The sequence below is a fragment of the Myzus persicae genome, unplaced genomic scaffold (assembly GCF_001856785.1).
Source record: "Myzus persicae strain clone G006 unplaced genomic scaffold, MPER_G0061.0, whole genome shotgun sequence".
Taxonomy (NCBI): Eukaryota; Metazoa; Arthropoda; class Insecta; order Hemiptera; family Aphididae; genus Myzus; species Myzus persicae.
The window spans coordinates 76,017-102,087 of record NW_019101169.1 but is presented as its reverse complement, the minus strand read 5'-3'; the positions used below and the strand labels follow the sequence as shown (position 1 = coordinate 102,087).

General features: G+C 34.6%; 1 long non-coding RNA gene across 1 annotated transcript in view; it reads left to right on the top strand.

Moving 5' to 3' along the window:
• The first annotated feature begins 3,366 nt into the window (after positions 1-3,366).
• LOC111028046 overlaps positions 3,367-26,071 on the top strand; it is an 86,760-nt gene continuing 64,055 nt past the window's right edge. The window contains exons 1-3 of the long non-coding RNA XR_002603869.1: positions 3,367-3,890; positions 12,767-12,871; positions 14,762-14,869. This is a non-coding gene — a long non-coding RNA (uncharacterized LOC111028046). The remainder of the gene's footprint in view (positions 3,891-12,766; positions 12,872-14,761; positions 14,870-26,071) is intronic.

The following is a 26,071-nucleotide window of genomic DNA, read 5'->3' as shown; positions in this document are numbered from 1 at the left end:
CAATCACCTATATTATCTTTTGCCTTTACGTCCATAATTTATCCATATTTAGTGATACGTATGTCTATATTCAAATCAAATTGTTGGCAAATAATATGTATATTACTTTATAAGTTAAAAGAATTCATCAATAATCGAAGTAAAATAATGTATGTATATTTTTATCATTAAAGATGTATCCATGATAAAATTAAAAAAAATATATTTCAACTGTAATATTTCATATAAAAACTATTAATGCATTTCTAACATATTATAACATTTTAATGATTAATTGAAACTTTTTTAACTGTTTGTTATAATTACTACAAATTGTCCTAAATAAAAAAATTTAAAATTTTGACATTATTTAGAAGTAAAGTTTTATTTTGTTTTGAAAATAATGATAACAAAAAAAATACCAAAAATGTGTAAAGAGATAATTACAATCCTAGTGTGGAAATTTAAGATAAAAACAATTTATAGGTAGTTGTTTATAGGCAATTGAAGAATTTTTTTATCATGGTTATGTATTTAATTCTTAGTAAGTAAACTTCTAAATTTTATATTCTCAACTTAAGAATATTTTTATCAAGCTCATAAAGTTGGTCAATCAAATTTGTATTATCCTATAAATGAAAATGAAAATTTTTACTAATTATCTTTCGTTAAAATAATAATAATTTACTGCAATTTTTTCTAGTTTTTCAAACTATTGATGTTTAAAAATAATTTATTAAATTATCCTGATAAATATGATACCTACAAAAATACAAACATTGATAAAAATGTTGTGTGTGAAGAAAATAAAATGTCTTGGTGAAAATGCATATTGTGCTACATAATAATTACGCATTTTTAAATTAGTTTTATATTAAACTCTCTTTCAAACGGGTGGCCGACAGCTTTTACTATCTCCCACGATATATGATATACAACTCAACATCACTATCGTGACATAAATAAAATCACGTTTCTTACTTCTTACATAGTAGGATTACTTATTATAAAATAGAAAGAGAAAAATTATTTAAGGGTTTGATGTCACATTTTTCAATGTTGCAATTTTGAAGTACGGTATTAAAAATCAAAAAACTGTGTGGTAACAATTATAACTTTATATATCTTGGTTGAAAATTAAAAAATTGTAAAAAACGGGCATGAAATATTATTTGTTGTAGGTCAAGTGTTCCGTTTTCATTTGGGAATTATAATGAAATGCTTAAATTTAACAAAAAAATTAAATGAAAGAAATGTGGGGCGTGAATTGTGCGTGTGTTGCATAATATTTAGACAGTGGCAGCTAGTAAGTATTGGTTTACAGTTCTCTGAATAATATATTTCAAAAATAGTGTTGAATAATAGTGTTATTTATATATACAAATATATATATCTTTTTTTGAGGGGAGGGGGAGAATAATTCAAATTAATGTTAAAGTATGGAAATAACCAGAATATTACATGGGTATATAAAATGGTCACTTTAAGTTAACAATACTATTCACATAAATTTAATGATCGATGTGACCTAGTTATGTTAAATGTTGGATAATCAATTAGCCAGTACTAAATATAATTTTTTTTTATTTCTTGTATGATAGGTGTATAAAAATTTGATATTATGTATTTAAATATTAAATTAACTCATTTAAGCGAATGTGCTTGCTACGTTATATTTAATTATACGTGTTTACATAGTCTAAAATATTTATCAGCATATTATAATATGTCAAAACGTTTGCTTTAAATGAACTATATTATGTATAAAAACTTCTTAAATAAAATGCACTAATATATTATATGTATATAAACGCAAATCAACTTTTTTGTATTTACCTCAAAGAAACAACGAATTGTGTGCGTAATGTAAAAATGTCTCAATGAGAAACAAAATGGATATGCAAAATCAACAAGTACAATCCCATTTACAATACATTTCGATATTTTTCAATACGCTTATTATTCTCTTCATTAAACAAATACAAGTACTGCTCGGTTCATACATAATATGGTAATTAAGGTACGCATAGAATGAATTCATAAAATGAAAAATTCATCAAAGCTATTCAAATTGTGTTGGCGTTTTGAAGTCATAAGTAGAACAGATAATTTTTAAATAAAAAACAAAATATAATACCTGCTTGACATTCTCTTTTACAATATTATGGATTATAATAAATGACACCTTTAGCACAGTTCAAAGAAATTAAATCGCATTGATAATAATGTACATAATAATGTGGTATCTAAATAATGTAATATGGGTATAGCTGTTCGTCAATACTGGCCAATATTTCTAGATTTATAGAAGCAGTTGTCATGAATAATTCGGCTAAATCGACAGGTCTATTATTTATTTTGCAAGCAGATGATAATAGTATAATGTCATATACTGATATAATATTATTTACGTGACACAGATTTAAGAAAAAAAAAAAATGATTATTCAGAAATATATTTATATAATATTATAATAATGTTAGGATGAACCATACAATCGATGTTTATCAATAACTCGTATCATAATAATATACCATACCCACGTTACATACGTGACGCATTATTCACTATATATAGCTGTTTCGCCCAAGCTCGACGGGCGTTGCCGCGTCGATGGCATGGTGTATGGCTATTTAAATACCGTAATAAGCAAACATCCGTACAATGGACGAATCCCTTTATAATATTCCACTAACGACGTCAACCCGTTGCGATAATCGGGTGGGGGCTATGATAACAATATACTCGATTAAAAATATATACCTATAATTATACATGACGTGTACTATTGCAGAGTGGTATGTAAAGACGGCGGCGGCGGTTTGGATCGCCTGGAGAGTCTGTTGCGCGCCTCCCGGATGAGATAGGTACAAACAATATTCGTCTTTTACAATAATAAATAGCCATATTGTAGGCACCCAAATATACTAGACAGTAGACATTATTACAGTACCTACGTATATAGGTAACGTGTGTTGTATACCTGTGTAGGTCCTCGCTAGCGCTTATTTGAATCTCCCGGGGGAGGTGGCGCGGAGGAGGGATGAAAATAAAAAATAAAAAAATATATATTATTGTTAAAAAAAAAAAAGGGTTGCGGGCGCGAAGGGTGTGGTCGCACGTGGCCGCGGGTGTGTATTGATGTGTGCCCGGTACGCGGTGGCGGCGGCGGCGACGACGGCGGCAGGCCGACCGCGACCGACGTCAGCCGATCACGAGCACGGCACACTGGAACCGACCGACCGGCCGGCCGGTCGGCTCTCCCCTGCCGTCGCGTCTCGCACTCGGGCTCGTGGCGCGGCGGCGGCGCCGTCGTCATCGTTGTCGGAGCGGGCCCCGCTCGGAGCGCTCTGTCGACGGCCGGCCGCGGCCCGCACGTCGGCGCGNCGCAGGTATAGCACCGCGCGCGCTACAGTCGAGCGGAACCGTACCGCGACCAGACGCGAACGCTCTCCGGTCCGTCGACCGTCATTCGTACGACTGCTGCAATCAACAACTAACGTTCTCGCATCGAGTTCTCTCTTTTCACTGCCTCCATCATAAAACACACTCAGTTCTTGTTTCGACATGATATTATTATAATATTATGTACTCCGCCGCCGTTCCTTATACTTGCCGTACTTACACTCACCGCGCCATAAGATTATCATATTTTTTTACGTAATTTGTTTTTATTCTTTTCGTCCGTCACCCGAGTAAAACTGTCGATTCTCGCGCCGATATCACGATTATATTGTATTATTATTTTGTGTTTGATTTTTTTCCGGTTTTTTTTTTTTTAATTTTAATTTCATCACGGCCCCCTCAACAAACACTCAACAACGATCGGCACAACTCGACAATTCGCGCTCATCTTCAGGCTGCACACTGTCCTCCGATACATCTTCGGCGACGATCAACCGACGAAATTGGTGAGTACATCCATGAGATATTTTCTATATTTTAATATTTTATAAGTCAAAACTTTTTTTTAAATTTGTGATCCGCAGGTTGTTTGAGAAACATTTCTGTTTTTATTAGTTGTTCTTTAAGTTTAACTTTAAGTATAATTGTATGTTTTTAATTTTCAATTAAATTATGTGGGGATAGAAATATGTTAAGTGTAAACCAAATTTAAAAAATACGTCAAATCTAAATAAATATGAATGAAATTGATTGAAATTAAAGACTCATTGTAAACCATTTTGCATTGTCATAAGATAATAAATATTTTTTTCATGCAGAATATTGAAAAATATTTAAGTGTGTCGTGTGACAAATAATTTTGATAAAAAAAAAATTTTAACTATAAAAATTGTTTTTCGAATTTTATTTTTTTTCTATACTTGAAAATCTACTACTTACACATGGCCCATTTATTATTGCATTAAAATTATTAAAAATACTAAAGTTGTACGTAATTCAAATTGTTACAATTTTTAACATCGCCAACACGGAATATCTTTAACCCAAATAGTTTTCGAGCCAAGTTTTTTGATTATGAGCTAGCTATATACTTATTTTTAATGACCGATTTACCTCAGAAAAAAACTAATAATCACATTTCTTATACATTTCATTACTTATTATTTGGTCAACTTATTTTTAATTGTTTTATTCATTTCAATGTGCAAAAAAAAATTTCCTATATATTATCTTAAAACATATTTTTAAATATTTGTATTTGAAATCTTTAAGTTTCCAAAAAAAAATATACGTACATTCTTTATAAAAAATATGCTTAAAACATACCTATATAGTATAAAGCAATATTATGAATATTTTTTATGTGGTTGTATTATTATCATTATGTTTTTAATTACGCACATAAGTTGTCAGTATACTGTTCACTGTCAAAAGGAGGGATGGATTGTAGAAAATGAGTTTTAACCATGTGTGACAATAAAATAAGCCAGAATATTAATCGAAAAAAAAATTAATCATGTGACAGTCGACAGACATCAATATAGGTGCATTATCATATATTTTAATTGAATAATACATTTGTGAATTATCTATAAAAAAAAATGATGTTTCATTATACCTACCGTTAATATAATTAATTAAGTAACTGAAATATTAAAACAAAATTTAAATTTAAAATTGATAACAACAATATTAATATATTTTTAGTTAAAATGTATACCATTAAGTTTGAAACTAGTTATAACCGTCATGCTAAAAAATATAATAATAGTTCCCATGTTAGACATTGTAATATTTTTACTCATCTCATTTTTATGTACTTGATTGAATAAAAACCCATTATTTAATTACAAAATAGTTTTTCAACTGACAACAGTATTTACTTATTTGTTTAGTTATGTCGCATTACTTATTTTTCAATGAAATTTATTCAATGACCATTCCAAAATAAACGTAGTTAACTGTATATATTAACTTACTTTATTTATATAAACTTTTTATTCTCATTTTTTCTGGTCATTCCGTTATAACTTGTCATAGAGTATCCTATTAAGCATATTTGTATTAACCATATAGCTCGTCTGACAAATTAAAAAAATTAAATATCGTTGATTTATAGAGTTTAATATTTTTCTATTCTTATTAAATATTATCAACTGGTTCTCGCTATAAAATATATGAAACTCGATTAATGAGGACCCTTCCGTTACAGCAGAACATTCTTAAATTTTTTTACTAGTTACGTGTAATTCATTAACAGCTATTGTTCGTTATTAAATGCATTAAGGAACATTTGTTTAAAAAAAAAGACTGTTTATTAAAAAATAACATGCACATTGTTTTTATCTCTATTTCATATCGAAATTGTGTTTTCATATATTGTGAACATAAAAAATAAAAATGTGTATGTACAATGAAATAATAATATAATACAAAATATGACGTACCATACTACTTTTTAATAACACGCGATGGGGAGAGATTTTCCCATGGCAGCTGTCCGATTTAGAAGGGTTTCGACCGAATAAACGTTTTTAGGGAGGATATGTGTGCACATATGTATGGTGTACGTACATATAGATTGTTTTTTTTTGAAACTACGTCCCTGAAAATTAAAAACATACATGCACGCTTTATTTTTATAACACTGGTTATTACTTATTGTAAAATATTGATTTTTTTTTTACTTGATCGCATCGTAAATGAAAGTAGGAAATATTCATAAGGGTTGTTTAAAAAAAAAATTATTTTAAAATTGAAAAAATATATTATTATGTTTTAGACGTAAAAATATAAAATATAAGATTATTGAATAAAATCCGTTCATTTGTTTTTTAGAATGTACTAAAATGTTATAAGAAATAAATTTAACCTTATTATTATACCTTACGAATCGTTTTTTATGTATTCATATAATAATTTTAAACATTACATCTTGTTATTAAATATTAAATTACACATTTTTAGGATATGTTTATGTACATCTAATGACCCAACATTGTCCATGCTGTATAATAGTCAGTTCAGTTTAATATTTACATTTCTGAAGCTTTAGAAAAAAAATATCAAACACTATTTTTTTTCGTCACTAAAACAATTTGTAATTATTATTTTTCGCACTGTTCGTTTTTGTATTGTTTATTTAGTATCAACAAACGCTTCCGTTGAACTATCAATAGGTACCCATGTATATGTATTTTTCATTACTCGTTTAAAGTTTACATGACCATTATTCATGAATACTTTTTTTAAACATTTACATTGATCATCTCACATGTGTGTGGGTGGAGTGGTGTAGGTACTGGGTTTATGTGTGAGTATATGTTTACGATAATTTACACTCATCATTTTTTTTTCTACTGAAGCGCTTACTTTAAAATATTCAAAATTTAGTTCGTTCCTCGAATATAGCTTATTTTTTACCAAATATTATTTTTTGTTTACTTTCGGCTCTGTGACGCATAGGATTAATGTCTTCCTAACGGGTAAAGGCTTCCCCACCGTTCTACGTTGGGTCGTTAAGTCATAAAAACAATAGAACCTATATGTGCTACACACTAATGGCACATCGCATACTAGGTTTTAATTTGTTCTACTGGAAGTTAGAAGGGGTCACGGACATCGCTTATTACTAATTATTATTATAACCTGGACCCCCCGGCCTGTTAAAAATTATTATCTTCTTTGCATTCCAAGCGTTCGGGTGATATACATTTATTACCTATCTGAAATAAATTTATAATTCATTCGTTAAAGGTATTCAAATTGTATTCTTTAAACTGTATGTTTCGAGTCTAGTTGTTAAAATTTAAATGAACTTATTCGTTGTTTTTGTATGCTTCTTTAATTCTTATAATATTTAATTTAATGTTTACTGTCCGATGAAATTTTTGACTTATCAATTTAATAGTCTTCGATAAAGGGAAGGTTGGATATTGGAGATTATTAAATTACGAAGTACTTATACTAAAATGTCAGAGGTTTTGACGTGTTTTATTTTATAGTAAATGAGGATGGGTGATTCCTAAAACGTCTAGAGTCTCAATAATATATTACACCGATTGACGATTGCAGATGATAAATTGTTTTGACGAGATTTCTTAGATTTATCTCGTGGATCGTCTAGAATATAAAATTAACTGGTAGTGCCTGAAGTATAGTTATTATCAGATACTACAATAATTATGTATTGATTGTTATCATTTGTTCTATGTTATTTAGGCTTAATATTTAAATAAAATATTAATTTTGTATTTTATTATTCAGTTAATGTATAGTGAGGTGTATATAGGTAGATAATATTAATGTGTATATGTGGGCGCATGCTAAGGCGTGGGACTATAGTTATTTTGACGAGTGACCACTAATCATTTAAATATTTCGTCACTTAATTAGAGATAGCATGCGTTTTATATAAAATGTATTTATCTAGATAAATCCGTTAACATTATTACCTAATTTAACAAAAACAAATTTCCGCATTCTTCTTCTTATGAACTAAAATGTTCAAAACGTTAGATTTATAAATTATGTGTACCTATATAGTGAAGAAATGATGATTTATTCAACTGTATAATATGAACATTTAACAATGTTGAAAAAAATTATTTATTTTATGTGTACTTTGAATATCGTACAAATGAAATATCACAAAATACATAGTATTATTATGAACAAATAGTACCCCTGTAATAGGCAGGCTCTTTAAACTTATACTGTCTGTATATGTTTCATAATAATCAATGTTTCCATTCTAGTGGAAAATATATTTGTTCGCGTATGTTTTCAAGACTATCTATCATAAATCACGTCGAATTCAAATAAAAGCTAAAGTTATTTTTGACGTTTCCCTTTAGACCATTACGATAAAACGTCGATGTGGACCCTTGATATATACGACAAGCAATTTGAATAAATTCTCAAAAGAGAGAAGGGACCGATTCGGTAGCTACTGGATATGCATACGATATATCGCTGAAAGGTCCGAATCGTGGATAGAATATTATTGATAATTTACATGTGCGTAAAGTCAGTTACAATCGTGTTTCAATTTATTAGTTCCCGGGAGCCCTATTTTGTTGGTTTTTTTTATGAAATTAAAATACTTTATTCTGTGATTAGGCTGTGCGTGTAATTTGCTGATAGTAAATTTTAAACCAGTGGTTCCAATATTTTTAAATTACAATGCGTAATGACATTATATTCAAGTATCTACTGGAAATTAAACCATAACCATTTTGCCGATGGTGACATTTTAAGGGAGTAAACAGGCAAGAAGAAAATGTAATTTGGTTTGTGTATACACTATACATCTTTCGTAAAAGCTTTTAGCAACGTCATTCGACCTTTTAGCGCTAGTAAATTCGTTTTCCTTACCCTATCATTTTTTACCATCGCTTTTGTTTCAACAATATCACGACCTTTTATAATCATCCAGCCTTTTCAATTGAACACGTAGCATACCAGAACGTATATGTACATAAACAATCTTGTTACGGACATAACATAATACCATGCAATGAAGGAAAAAATATAGGATTCACTTCAAAAGTTCTTCTTTGATAAATTTATGTAATACGAATTTTGAGCTGCGACTAAAAGTTTTATCGTTTAATTTTCTCTGAAAATCTATTTTTAATGTTTAAATAGGTACGAATAGAAATGTTTTTTTTTACTTCATTGTTGTAATCCATATAAAAAACTTCAATGAATTATTTTTTTAAAATCTACAATGATTAACCTATTTTTACTCGGTGTAGTTATTAATACTTTTTATTAGAACTTTTTTTTAGTGCATTATAGAAAGTTTATGACTTAACTTTTTTCAAATTAGTAAAACTATTCTTAACAAAGAATATTTTATCCAGTTTCTTGTATACACAGCTTTACATCTTTTTTGGTATGAATGTTTTTATTTTGTTGTTATTTTGATACATATATATATATATATTTAAAAAAGGTCTGTTTTTTTCAATGTATCCTGAACAATAAACACTAATTTATTTGCTATGTACTATCCCAACAATTGAAGACTAGGTATGCTGCACACCTATCTACCGCTACAACTAAAATTTGATTTTGAATGAAAACTACTCTTAACAAAAACTTAATTAAGTTCTACTCATAACTTTACTATAAGAGATTAAATATTATAATAATGGTCAGCGTAACAAATTGTTGGTTATATTAAATCGTATGGCTTTTGAATTTCAAGCGATTAATCATGTTTATTAAACCAGATTTGGGTGCCGATAAAACGTTTTCTTTATGGTAATCTAATCCATTTAACACTTTAAGGCTAAATTTAAAATTGCTCACCGCCCCAGTGCGCGGACACAGCCGATATTTGCCGATACACCTAGCCAAGGAAAATACACTAGAGGAAATGATTATTTATAATATACAGCTGTCCCGCAATATTCCTGAACCGCTGATATTTAATATTACGGTTAAAATTTATTTTTAAACTCAAGCCAACGATGCGAGTCCGAGGTTCTCCGGTCCAGCGGCACGGTCGTGTTTATAAATAAAATACGTCATATTATATACCTAAACATATATATATATATTCTATACTTATTTGCAATTTCTCTCCGTTCCTTTTTTTCTCTCAACATTCTTATTATTATTTTGTTTTCTAACCGCCGATTGGTGACAAATAGTGTTGAGCAAGGGTCCTGTGGGAACTAACCAACGAGATGACCCTTATGTGCTCACCAACACCCCTTCATCTGCACAAATAAATTATAAAACGTTGAATTATTCAAAAAATATATATATGTCTATATATATTATATAGGTACACCGATACAGGGGATAAAGGGGATCGAAATCAATTCTCCGTAATTTAATGGCTTGCGTTGAGTATAGTATAATATGCCGATTCGTCGAGGCTGATGGTTTTTCTTCGGATGGTTTCTATTGAAATGACCTCACCATCGTTTGTCTGCGTCCTCATTATAATAAACATCAAAACAAAAACGTACGATGACGTCTGATCTCTTAAAGGACATAATAATATTATACTATGGCCGTACATAATATACAACGTACATGTACAATGATCGTAGTATATTATTTTCTAATGTCAAATTTTACCACGAGGAATAAATTCGAAATGAGTTTACGTCATGGATATCAATTCAAATATACTAACGATTTTCATCAATAGTAAACAATAAACTCGTTGGCTGTTTCCGATGAATATACCTTATATTTATATTATTCGATATAGTCTGCAAGTTCTTAGTACAATAAAACCAATTTGATGAATCTAATTTATCGAATATAATAATATATCTTCTGAACATTATAATATTATACGTTCGGACAAATCTCCAAAAAATGTAAAATATGAACTAGGTTGTTAATAACCGTGCAATATGAAAACCATTTTTGAAAAACATAATGTTGGTATTTGTGTACGCTATACATGCAATGACGTTATATTTTACTAGCTCATTTCTAATCTTTATTGTTAGTCATTATAATTGTTCAAACACTTCAGTACTTCACCTCGGGTTTTTGTTCGACTACTCGACATGTTTTTAATGCAATAAAAAGTCTTTATCGCACCGTGTACCCATTATTACAATTAAAACGTTGTCGGTGCATAGCTTTCAGCAGCGTCGTCGTCTATTGAAGATCAAGAGAAAATCGTTACTGTTTTTTCCTCTTTATTGCTCACGGTCGACGTTATTTATTATTATTATTATTTTTTTTTTTTTATGGTTAGCCGTCACAAAGGATCCCGAACTGGTTTTATTTACGAGGACTCGCGAAGAGCAATCGTTTTCCGTGTGCAATATTTATGAACGTACAAAGTGTCTGTTAGATTCTACAGTATCTCTCTTTCTCTCCCTCTCCCTCTATCTCTCGTGCATTAACCACCGACTTGTTAGGACTAGCCATATAGCCAGCGACGGTGCACTGCAAATAAGTGTGTGTGCCGTGTGCGTTTTTCTACCCGCATAATATGTGTACCTGCGCTCTGTCGATGCAGATTGGTTTTTTTTCTCCTTCTTCATTTCCATTCGAATTACACTCAAATCGCCGGTAACCCGACACCGTGGATTCATTAGGTTTCATTAGATCATTACTTGTATATTATTTAAACATCACCGAGATTGGCATGTACTTGGTTTTCGATTCTCGTGTTACCCGTGAGCGGTTGAGTATCGCATGCGAATGGACGGCCGACGCAACCATCGGACTTGGTATATAATATTTATCGTCTATATGACGCCATCTCTCCCAGCCGGCCCGATGAACACGGCCGTGTGACTCAAACGGTAATTACCGCTAGAAACCACTTGACAATGGCTGATCATTGAAACGAAGATGATGTGAAAAAAATACTAAATATGGTCATGTGTCATTATCGTGGCGCCTGACATGTCTATAATATACACATATGATTATTATGCGTTCATATATAATAAAAATATCATCTATTGGACAAGGCAAAGACTTAATTCATTGTGCATTTTTTATAAATATTTCATAAAAATATCTATTTAGTTTTAAAGAAATAAAAAAGTCAATAATGAGATTTTGGCAATAGTCTTACGTAATACGCGATTTCAAATTATGGGCTAAATTAACTGAAAATCGTCTCCATGTTAGTTTTAGTTTATAAACTATTTTTGACCATCTACATCACCTGATATAATATATTTAGATTAAACAATTTCCTTGCTAAAAACATATTTGACCTTACATTCATATTGTACTCAAGCTAAATATTACGGGTATGTTTTACTATATCAACTAAACATTATGACTAGTGTGGTTAAGTTGGATTAGTATTGTTAGTAAGGTTGAAAACATATACTATTTTTTAATGTATGAACAAAATATTATGTCTCAAATTTTTGACAGACCTACTTTACTTCAAAAACAATTAAATTTAGATTTCAAATTTCAAATTTCAAGTATTCCTTATGACACACGTGTACAAATAATACACTTTTGAAGTTAAAAATAAAACGATATTTTTGTTTGGCTCTCTCAGATAAATTTACGACCCATCTTAGTTCAATAATACTAACAAAGTAAACTGTTTGAAAATCCAGATGCTAACGAGTCTATATTTGTATGATGACTCTTATTGATCCATGATTCAAATATAATTGTTAATATGTGTATACTATGTATATTGTACATGTACCTACTTATATACATTATTAGCAATATTAAATTTATAATAATTATGACAGCGCTGTGTTAAAATACTCCAACATAACATTAGTTAACTGATATTTATGAATACATCGGTACATTTGCATTTTTATGTTATTGAAATATAAATTATATTTTAAAAATCTTATTCCATCTTGACTTGTTCCATGCTATAATAATGTCATATTATATTGTCTTTCAGTTATTGACACTGATCAATCATGCACTCGATCTACTGGGACAGTGCGTATAAAGTTGAGATGTGGAATATTGAACCTGCATTTGGAACCATATATATACTTTTCAGGTCAGTTTTTGTTGTTGTTACGATTAGTAGAAATAGTTGTAGTGCAGGAAGTAATAGTAGAAGTAATAGTAGTTAGTACTATTGTTTGCTATTTTTTTTTTTTTTTATTATTAATTTACGTTAGTTGTCGACGTGAAGAGACAATCGGTACCCATACGATAATAATCAAAGACCATCCACCAGGTATACCGACCATGTTTACTTGTAGCTGCAGTTGTGCAGGTCTTTAAGCCGCGTCCGCGACACGACACAAACGCAGGCCGAGCCGCTCGAACCGACCGCAATTCCGCCGACTTTGAGTCCGTTCTATAACGGCGAAGTCAATGCCAAATGTCAGCAGCGTTCACTCTTTGTCGGCGGTATCGTTTTACATGCACCTCCCCCCCCCCTACCCCTATTACGACGTGCACGGCTGTAATCGAACGGTTGTCCCATGCGCTATATATTATAATCGGACGCAACGTCCGACTTGTTGTATTATTATTAAAATATATTCTCGTCGCATAGTAAATGTTTTATTATTATTTTTATGTACGCCAAGGTGGTGTTCGCGCGCGCGCAACATTATTATTGTTACTATTATTATTATATTCGTCGTCGTCATTAGTCTCGGGCGGATTCGAATAACATTCGTACCTGTATAATATAATATAATAATTATTTATTGACCTCTGGCGGGCTATCGACGATAGTCATTTCGATACGTTATATACGACGATCGATTGCGTCTGCTGTTTGGTTTTTTTTTTTAAATATAATATTTAAGTATATGCACAATAATATTAACGGTACACGTCTGGCGATGGCGGTGATGATGACGTTCGTCTCGAGTTCATGTTATTACAATATTCCACCGTACGATTATTGTAATGTACGCAGATGAAGATCTATACGTTATGTTATTCGTGAGTGCGAGCGCGCACGCGCGTGTGTGTCTCGTGAATAAATAACATTTTTTTTTCTTTCCGTCTATACGACAAACGACCGACGTCTATTCACATAATCCATCATAACGCCACGAATAGCCCACTCGCGCCGATAATCGACGGCAATAATTTCGCGGCGCGTCGTGTCTGCGTGGTTGGAAAAAAAATTAAACGACTTAAAACACTATTAGAATATAACATTGTGTGTGTGTGTGTGTGTGTGTGTGTGTGTGAGTGAGGTGTATGAACGCGCACGCGTTTGTATGTAACACCCGTAGCACACACCGCACTTGGGCCATTTTTAATATTTAAGCCGGATAATTCGTATGTAACGATTTTTTCATAATGAGTCACTTAGGTGCGCTATAAGTTATATTGTAGTAATTGGAAACCGAACATATACGTACATACATTTAAATTTCTCATGGAAAAACACATCATTTTTTCAATTCGCAATAATAATAGGTTAGTATCACGGAGCACACCAAAATGCTTTAAAAATATATTAACTATTTAGTTTGGTATTTAAATAATTCAATGGCATATTATATTATATATTATAATTTGTGAAATGTTTTCAGTGTGTATGCGCAATGAAATTTAAAATGTGCATGTTAACTTGTTCGTGTGTATAATCGTCCCTTCGTTATAATCTAAAAAATAATTACGAGGCACCATAAAATGTTATGAAACTGCACCGGTGGGCGGAGGAATTCAAAAGGGTTCAAAACACACAATGTTTGAGGCATTTTGGTGTGTGTGGGTTCCTCTTTTACGGGATAAATCGTAAATGTGCATGTATATAGACACACACGCACACACACATATATATAATAAGCTCTATAATATCATATCCAGTTTCAAAACCTGTCAGATTTTATGCACAATAGTTGAGACATGTTGCTGCTGCTTCCGTTGACGGTACACACATTAAGTAATAAGGAGTGTGAATTTTTTTTTTCAGACTAAAATCACATTTGTTTTCACACCGGTGATGGAAATTTCAAACGCACTGTGGTCGAGTACTATATCCAAACTCCTCGGCACGGATACTGACAAGCGACTGTGTAACGTAAGTACCTTTATAAAATATATGCCATTTTATTCGACTCGATACCGAATAAATCTATCAATAAAATGTACACAGCTGTAGGAGTATCATATAATTCATAAGTCACTAAAATATGTCTAGTCGAATACATACGAGTAGTATAAAATAGCTGCTCAGAGGTATTGTATGTAAGTCGATAGGAAATTTGATCGATTCCGATTCTAATATTTGGTTAGGCCTAGTATCGTACGTAAGAATACTGTCGTTGATAATACTGAATCCATATTATAGTGTCCACGTAAGCGTTACAGAACCAGTTTTACCAGTCAATCATGACACGTAATTTAGTAATTTCTATATTTTTCTTTGTGAAATACAATAACTCAAAAGTTTTACAATTTATGAGCGTAAAAGCTATTATGAGAATATTTTTACCTAGTTTTTATGATAATGACTAATAAAATAAAAAAATAATTTTGTTTATCTACATTGACATTGTTATGTTGAAGTATATATAATATTTGGACTAAAAAAATATATAAATGTTGAATATTTTTTCAAAGTTTTCTTCAAATGAATCTATGTAGTAGTCGTAAACTTGAAATAATTTTTACGTGCTTAATGTGCATAAATACGTATGATGCTTACGAATAATAAACATATTATGTATAATAAGAAAACAAATTTTAATAAGTGATTTTTAAATAGATGAAATAAAAACGAAGCCACTTTTTTGTATAATATGATATTAATTTATTTTAATCTCCATATTATTAAATATCAATGAATTTATCGAAGTAGAATATTATAATATTTTTGATGAAACGACGTCCTTATGGATATAGATACTAATAATACTATACGAAAATTCAATATTATACGAATGGAGATTTAAGATGTTAATACCTTTCGTTCAAAATAATATTATACTAACAAAAATAATTCTAAAAACTTTCTTCCCCCAAACCATGGACGTACCTATACAGTTAGCTAAATACCTCCATCAGTAAGACGTTTACGTTGGTAATGTGGACTAGAGGAAAAGCGAGGCACAGAGACAGCTGTAAAGAATATTACGACGAGATGACTTTATCTATTAAAAAACAGTTTGCCTGACACATACATACACATAATATACAATATACATATTATTACACACAAATGGTCTACGCGTACACATAATGGCCTCCGAAATATTTCTTTTTATACAAACATATTATATGTACAGTAACTGTATGATACTCCTCGTGTGCATCGCTCCACATTTCTCTCTTTGCATTGTACACGGTCACGAGCTCTCCGTTTACACGGCGCATTCATATTCAAATGTGGCGCATAACGAGCAATTAATAATTACCATTGCCGGGGTCAAACGCTTCTACATGTATATGAATAGACGCTATTGTGCCACTGAGAACCACTGGTAAATATAAACGTATAAAAAATAATAGTAATAATATAATAATAAAAAAAAAAAACCATATTATCCTAAAACACTATGCACGCCCGCGCTGTCCACCCACTATATATGTTGCGGCGCAGCTATACAAACTCGCCAATGAATAATGAACCATGTGACTTTTGGAGACGACTAAATAGGTACAATGACGAGCACACAGTACCTACAAAATAATAATAACGATATAAATATATTTATAAATATATTATAATATGCGCACATGTGTTATTATCTATATACCTACATGAAAAGATCGCGAGTTTTTCACCGCGAACAATGCGGCTCGAACAATATTTTATTCATTCGGTCGATATGATAAATAATAATATTATATGTTCGTAATCCTCTGAAAGCAAGCTACACGTATTCTGGATACCGTACCCGGCCGTTGTATGTTATACTATTATGTATACACACTCTAGTTTCCGACGGTCGTGTCGTGCAATAAAATATGATATATAAAATATAATAGTCATACGATGCGATGATCCATAATATGCTGTACGGATTCGCTCTCCTCACCGGCGGACCGACTCAAGATCGGCACAATATTATACAAGCCGCGCGTGTTTCCCGGCCGCGCCCCGTTTCCAAAAAAATATATAGGGACACATGTGCATATGCAAATAGTGACACCACCTATTGAGCGTGTCAGCCCGTCGCTTTCGGAGCAGAAAGCTGTTTGCCAAAAACGATCATTATTATTATCCGGTGACTATGATAATGTTATCGCAATCGTCGTCGCCGGACCACTCGTCGCTCCCCGTTCGGTATACGCGGAGCAGTTTACGTACATTCGACAAACCGTCGTCGCAGCCGTATTATTTGTAACCGACCGGAGAGACAAAGAGCAGCTATCTGGCCCAAGTGCGCGCGGGTCACGCGTGACGGGCTCTGTCGCTGTCGTCGCAGTTGTCGTTGTACAGTCGCAGTTGTAGTAGTTGTAATCGTAATGATTACCGTGGTGGGGCCAGAAGGATGTGGAGGTGTTGTGTGTGTGTGCGTGCAGCAGACCATCTCGATCCGAGTGAGAGAGGATATAAAAAATACGTGTATAATTTACACAGTAAGTGAGTGAGAGGGAGAGAGACGGAAAGTGTGCAGTGTGTACGCCGTTAAAGTTAAACGGACCATTGTTTCGAGTGGCGTGTGCTCGAGGTAGTGTGTGTGTGTGTGTGTGTGTGTGTGTGTGTGTGTGTGTATTGTTCAACCAATTAAACCCCGCGGAAAGATTAAAAGAAAAATCTGCCCAATTGGTACTTATGAGTTATGTCGCATGTAACTGCTATAGAGACGACATCATCGGAAACCTAAGTTTGTGATCGATTGACTCAATAATAACGCCCTGCAGCTGAACGCCACGATGCATCCTTAACGCGTCGTACGCGCGGTTACCGGGCGAATTCGACCGCGGTTGGTGCGGTAACCCGACGATAACGTAGACCCGTGATAGTCGTCGAAGGTCGTTGCCTCGTCGAGCGGTCGGTGGACAGACTGCGTACCTATACCACACGCGTTTTGCGATCAACTCTCTCGTTCGACATTCGCAATCGACGAAGCGGCGACGCCGACGACCTGCCGCGGCTATCTCCTGTGGAATCGTTGTTTCCACTCGAACGGTGACAAATTCACAGCCACCGGCCGGGAAAGACGACGACACGAATCGACGGTGTGAAGAAGAATAGAATGAAAAAAAAAAATACCGTATAAACCCGTCGCTCGGAAAAGTCATTAGTCGCGTTTTTGGATCGAGAAGGGAAAAACTGCGACTGCGGAGGAAATAAAATACAATAATATTATGTATAATTTTACAGACGCATTTTATTATATTATTATATTGTCGTGAGCTGCACGCGGTATACAAACAGTGCATATATATATATATATATATATATGATATCATTAAATAGTTATAGACAATATTATAATATAATGAGAGAAACAAAACGACGTGAAAGAGCGCGTGGGAGTCGGGCTGCGCGCGTAGCAAGGTCACGCCGGTGACCCTGGCCGTGTTGGAAATCCGATGGCGGCGATGACGATGCCACCGTGTTCAAACGACCGGAGATCCGGCCACGGTTCGTTTCTCCGTCCTCGGCGCGTTTCGAAAAGAACAAAACGAAATTGTTCCGCAGCGGCAGTCAGTCGGTGCCGCGTTACTGCCACCACTGCGATACGAACGTAGTAGTATTATTACGCTCTGTGCAAGTCGACTCAAAACTGCGGCGGCGGCAGGTCAAAATGAGTGCGTCTGCACTACACCGGCGCGGTGCGGGGCCACGTTGCGTGATACGCGAGGGAAAAATCGCCCCCCCCCCCCGACCTGTTTTTAAGTCCAAAGAGCGGTAGACGGTAGTCTCTACGCGTCGTCGTCGTCGTCCGCGGCTATGACAATATGGAAATTCCGTCGTGGCCCGGGCGTTTTCGGTGCAATATCATCGTGTACACGGTGCAGTCCCGGTGTTACACCGAGTGTAACGGGGTTTGCGAGCCGGTCCGACGACGACCGCCGGTGGTGGTGCGTGCTGCTGCTCCGCCACCTCACCCCCTCTTGCCAGCACCACCCCACCACCGCCGCTCGGCAGTATAAAAATCAAACAATGAAAACCAGATAGGCTTCATTTCGCTATTGTTTTCCCGCAGCCAACCTGTATTGTTATTATTATTATTATTATTCAGGTCCGTCGCCCGACGATATTGTACAAATACGCTGCGCGCAGAGCAATCCGGTACGATCCTTCGCCAGTCTTTATATATATATATATGTATATAAATTAGTCGGAAAAAAATAACGCCATCGGTATTATTATAATAATATGTTGTCATAACTCTTTTTTGGCCGGGCGACAGATCGCTAGTGCCAAAGTCGCCGCTTTTACGATCTATTAAACTTTATCGAGAATAATATTATATGGAAGCACAATGGGAACTGCCATAAAGGAAATAAGAGCAATAAGCCGCGGTGACGGGGAAGAAAGCCATCAAATTTATTGGCAGTGGCTGGTTTGAGGCGTGGCCAACTGCGGCAGCTCTATACGTACCGCCGGAGACCGACGGTCGTAACGACTGTGATGGCTGCGGTGAGCTTTAATCTGACCGTAAGATGGACGTTCAGCGGAAAATGCGTATATCGCACTGTTGGGGTCTATAATATTGTACACGAATAAACGACAGAGAAGAGAGGAGAAAAACTCGCGGGGAAATCGGCAAACCGCATAAGCATAGCTATAACATTACGTTTATTAATGCACGCGATCATCGTTCGAAAAATAGCTCTGGCACATAGTCCGTACGCCGCGCCGCGGAGAACCTGCCTATATTTAATACTATGCCGCACATTATTCAGGGCCATCACTATCGGTAAACGCATCCGGAACGTTTCGAACTGGTAAAGAAAAAATGTATACGCACGCGCGCGGTAACGCAACGGAATGTGTAAGCTCCGGGTGGGGGTGTGTGTATACGAACGAGGCTTTTTTTTTTTTTTTTAAGAACGGTTGTTTATGGGCGAATCGTGACCCGCGACCGAACAATGGTCGTCCGCTCCGAGAAAATATTATGTTCATTCTGTATTGTACCTACTTAATTAGTCCGCTTTTTTAGAAATAAGACGACGACAGCGAGTAAAAGACAGATAGGTACGTCGCGTCGAGTCTCGCACAAGGAAACTCTGATTACAGAGATGTTTCGAGAAGTGTGAATGGGTCGAAACGACGCGGGACCATCTGGACGCCGGTCACGTTCGCAGCAACGGATTTTTCAACTGGACACGAGTGTGTATATTAATATAATATACACGATACACCGTGTATACTACATCGCTAACCGTATTATATATATGTATAAATAGCTACAAGGATTACAGCAAGTCGACGTATAACGTTCGGTCGGCGATCAGGTCGATCCAATCTATATAGACACACGATTAAGTACAAAAAAAGGTATAATATCATCGTTGTGCGGGTTATTGTTGAGAATAATAATCAACAATATACTGGATTCGTCGAAGGAGTGCCGCAGCGCCGTCGTCGGTCGCCAAGACGTTCGGAATCACTGCGAAACGATAGCGCATGAAATACCTATAATCGAACGCCAATGATGTGAACGGCCGGAGATTTAGGCCTAAGTGTACCGATCGCATGCCACGATGGCTCGTGTTGTCGGCAAGTCCCGTGGGTTAGTCAGTCGACCCGGAGACGGCACACGATATAACAACAGTGCGCGGACGTTCCAGCGAGAGGAGTATATTATTGCAGTGCACCTACGGCAAAATAATAATACCTTCGCATTACGATAATATAATACAATTGCAGCAGCAGCAGCAGCAGTGTATAAGTTACGCGAGAAAATCCGCCGGGAATAGATCTATCCCGCTCGCCCACTCGCATAAACGATTTATAGTCCCGTCGCCGACCGGTATAATATAATATATAATATAATAATATAAACTTCGTATTATAGTTATACGTATTATATTATTATTGTCGTCGTCGGATAATAGTATGTATATGTATTAATGTATTGTACACGTACTACAACTCTCCGAGTTTGCGTGGCTTGCATGTGCAGCGAATAATGTGCATGTGCAGCACGCGTGCACCGAGCCAAAACTAAAAATATTTTCAATCTCCCACGCGCGAGCATTCGCACACTGCACACACGCACACACACATGCGAGCCGTTCGTATTGTGAATTTCGCGCAATCGCAGCCCACGCAACCAACCCGTTATAATAATATCGTACCTATATAATATTTATTATGCGGGTACATCGCGTATATTTTATAATAACATGCATCGGCGAAGAACTACTATTGCGGCGGACACGGTGGCGTAATTACCCTTGTGCTCTTAATTATTGTTATTATTATTATGCAACGCTCGTCGATACTTTATCCGTTTGTATGGGTATATTATAATATTTCGTCTCCGTGTGCGTGCGTTTGTACTTTGCTTGTGAGCATATAATAATATATGAAACAGATAGTGGGCACAAGTACAATGTCGTCGGCGGCACACTAACACGCACGTGAACTGCAAAAAGGCACATCCCGTGGCTGAGATATCGGGTCGAGATGGAATATAATATTATTATTATTATTGTTATTATTATTATTTCTAAAACAGTCGTCGGACAGAGCGAGTGTGACGATATACTTCGACGGACGATCGACACGACGATTAGTGATTTACCGTAACGGCGCTGCGTATAACCTGACCTGCGATGCGGTAAAAGTTCGATGACTACGGTTTTTGTGACGATTGGTTGATGGACCCAGCTGTTTCGGGTATAATATTATGTAGGTAAACGCAGCCGCTCGTCAAAACGCCAACATTTTAAAACAGTCCTCTGCTTGTCGAAAACGATTTCTCTTGCGACCACAATGTGAAAATATTCTTCAAATATAATATTAAACTCGTAGCACCGATGACGTGTTATTGATAATATTCATCGGACCAGTGTTTATGGTATTGTTAAGACTGTTGTTTGACGAGCGTCTAATTATTATCATAATATACTGCATACTGACATGTTATTCTTATTCTAGTTGCGATAAACGTGGCGATTATGTCAAAACAAATATTAATGGTTCTCCCGCTGTGCACGAAAACATAATAATATTATACTGGAGACGATCTGTATATTTTTGTAAAACTTGTCCGTATAGCATACTAACTGTCTTCGGTACCTTTATATACACGTTCGTACGTTTCACGAAATAAAAATTTCAAAAAAGGTTTTGCCGAGTCTTTCGCACCGACTCCGATCGATTTACCATAATATATTTTACTATTTTAGGCTTCTTGCTGAATATCATGGCAGGTGAACACCGCTTTCGCCCGGCTTTCTAATTTCCCTACAATTTCCCTGCTCTTGCACCACGCTCTGACGCGAACGCACTACTATAATCCTGGCTAGGTCTTACAAGTGTTTCGTTTCATCGACTCATTATTAGTGTTCGGTTTCCTATGAGTACATGTACACCTATATATGCGTGTCGATAACGGTATTAAAACAAAGTGGACTATCCTTGTGTAAAATAATAATGACCAACAACGATCCGACTGTATGGAATTTTCGCACATATTTTTATTTTCAACTTAAAAGCACCGAGCCGCATTCGCGCCGAAACGTATTCCCTGTAATGTGAGTCGGTACACGTCGCAACAATTAGAATACGTTTCAACGGTGTGATCTGCGAGTAATAACGACAATAATACACATTATAATTTATAATCTATTACCACTCTACATTGTACTGCTGTCTGCATACGATATTTTATTTCAAACGCACCGTTATCCGAACGTCGTCCTATGCCCACGGTGTTGCGTAATAATAATATTATAGATAGGTGGGCGGCAATAATATAATTACGGTATCTAGTTTTCTTTATCGCAGTCCTGTAAGGGCCCCGCATATTACACACGAAACGTACATAACATTATATTATTATTATTGTAATATATTATAAAAAAAAAAAAAACAAAATACGAAAACAAAAAGCGCCAGCTGCACCGATTGTTCCGGTGTGCGTTACACGCGGTGTCATCTAACCAATTTCGTGCGAGTGGGTAAACACACAGGTGGAACCCGAGCCCCGATAACACCTGCACCAACATTAACAGAATAAGCTTCCAACAGTGTTACAAAGTCGTCCTGTACCTAGCTACATGTACAACGTTTCGGTTCGTTTACAAAGCACGTATACACGCCATCGCCACCGCGAGTACGATATTTTACATTTTTTACCACCTATTCGTTGTGACGATAATTCTCGTTTACGAGAAGAAAAAAAAATTATGATAGTTCAGTGCATGGACAATCCATTGGGTCTTGATTAACGATTTTTTTCTTTCTTTTTTTTCCTACCCCGGTAGTTCAAGCTTGCGTACACATTTTTACGTGCTATTTAAAATATGTACGCACGCGAATTTATTAAAAGCCGAGAGGGAAAAAAGCGTAGGAAGAATTGAATAGTAAAAAAAAATAATAATAATAAACGTTGTGGTATTCGCGCCTATCAACGGTCACGAACATTTATTATTCAAGAGATCGTTAAAAGTTAGAATGCCAACCCACCGCGACCCTCCTCCACTTTAATAATAATAATAAGTCGGGTTAAGTTGTATTTATTTTTAGTATTATTTTTTTTTCCGAGACCGTTTAAAGGGGTGTTTTCTTTTGATGAATATCATTAAATATGAATTCCTCAGATTTAGGTCGGTATGGGTTTTCTGTACAACATTCGAAAATGATTAAATATTGTCCTGATGGATTATCCGTCTCGTGTGCATTCATCGTATTTTCGGATAATAATAATAATAATAATGTTGTCAACATTTTTTTCCCGTCGTTGTTTTTCGAAACGAAGAATAATTATTGTGTATTCGATGTCATATTTCGCTCACGAAACTGCAGTCGTGTTGAAGTTGAATCTTTTATGAAGTCATTAATCATTATCAACACGAAACGAAATCCAACAAACCAATCCTTCAATGTAGTGTTTTAATTTTTATGTGATTTATTAAATTATGAAAGGGTCGCGTTTTTTTTTCGTACAACTACCCGTAGATGTAAATAAATATTTTTTTAATTAAACAATCATCCTTGGAACGGCTTGACACATTTGAGGTACGTATACAAAGAGGATATATTTTAATAAAAAAAAATTCAAATGCATATAATCAAATTTTATATTTCGACTGACAGCGCATCTATATATTTATAAATAAACTACTCGTTTGTAAATAATATTATGGTCTGGTATAAATTTGGTTGTCATTATTGTACCGGGTTGTATTTTAAATCAGATTACGGCTTACTCGAACGATAAATGAATAATGTATTTGTGTTTTATCTTTCGTTTCCAAGACAATTTCGATATTTTATCAAATTCCCGTGAAGCCCAAAAACGCCGTGTATAAAAATAATAGGTAATATACCAGATACCGAGGTACACATACCTACACATGGCGCACGCACGAAAAATAAATTCATCGTGCACTTCCGTCCGTATTATGTATTTATACATACCTACATAATATTGACACTTTATACTGACCTACCGGATGTTGTGTTAAAAACACAATGTTCTACGTCGAACAACGAATGTTCACTTTGTATGATTGGTGGTTATAACGTTATTACGCGTTTATACGAGAATTATAACAACGAAAATGGGCGCCTATCATCGCGCAGCGCACATGTAATCGTAGGTATACTATTATAATATTTATAGTAATGTTATTATTTGCTTGGCTCGATATCGATTGTGAAGCACGAGATGATCGAACGACTTACAGGCAAACATACACTATAATATATGTTTTGTAAAATAAAGTAAAATAATATTCATGTATGCATAATATTATATAACAGTGGGTACGATATTGATAAAATGGAGCACAATATATTATTATATATGTTTCTCGAGGCGCACTGCGTTTATATGCTGTACGGTCGACATAAATGGATTTTCGGCTGTCAGGTCGTTCACTCCACAGTTTCTACGTACAAATAATCTTTAAACGTCAAACCTGTCAAATCATTTTTTCTAACTTATGACACTCGGTCGATTATTGTAGAGTTTTGAAAAATAACGTTTTGCAGTAGGTACTACTGCGTATAACTTGAAGTTATAACCTATAAATATTGTATACATGCTCTACACTTTAAAGTCATAAAACAATTATTATTTGTGTCACATTTTTACACACAAAAAAAAGTTTTTTTTATTATTATCTGTTTTGTGGTCCTCTCTATTTTTTTAAACCATTTTCGTGCGACACGACTGCTAAAAATAAATCAAATAATTTTGTTTTTACTTTTTTCCATCACTTTGTTGTATTTCGATTAAAACGCGTATATAAGTAGCGATATAGTTGTATATATAGAGAGGAATATATACACTGCTGCCAAGTGTCAATAACATTGCACAATATGGAAGAATGAATTGTGTTTGAGAATTCAAAAATCGACGGAGAAGGGCACGCAATCGGCTAGCGAATTATTGTTTCACTCCCCCAAGCCCAGGCGGAGGTTTATTTACTTTTCTCGCGGGATCATCCAAACGAGCGGCGCGTTTTGGCACGAGACCAATCAGACAATGGCCGGTGTATTAACCGCGGCGGCTGTTTTTTTTCCCGCGTATTTTTTTTTTTTTTTTATTACATCAATATCATAATAATAATGTATTATATTTACACTATTTTTTTCAAAGAAATTTTTGTCGTCTTTCCGCCGCGGCCGTACTGTAAGGACGTGCCAATATATTGTAATAATATATAACGCTACGTCCCAATTTTTTACTCTCGCGTTTGCATAATATTGTATGCATATACGACGTAACAGTCGGCTGTATTCCACTCTTTTCTTCGTAAAAAAACAATTTCAGGAGAGCGATTTTTTTGGATTAAACCGTCGAATGGATTCTTATGAATACCACTTCTTATACTACATTAGATTATGTATAATAATAGTATACCGTATATTATTATATACATTTATGCATAAATAACTACGGTATATCACACAAACGCCGAATAAAAATAATAAATATTATCTGTTCGTAATATTATTGTAGATTGCGCGTGACGAATAGAAAATAATATGAGTGCCATTGTCGGCCTGCTATTTCGACCGTTCTTCGCCCCTCGATTTTTTCCTGCAGGTGATATCACGGATGTCGCTGCATGTACTTCTGGTACTTCGGTTAAAAAATTGTGGGTACCTACGACGAGTGCACCGAGAATTACAATTACG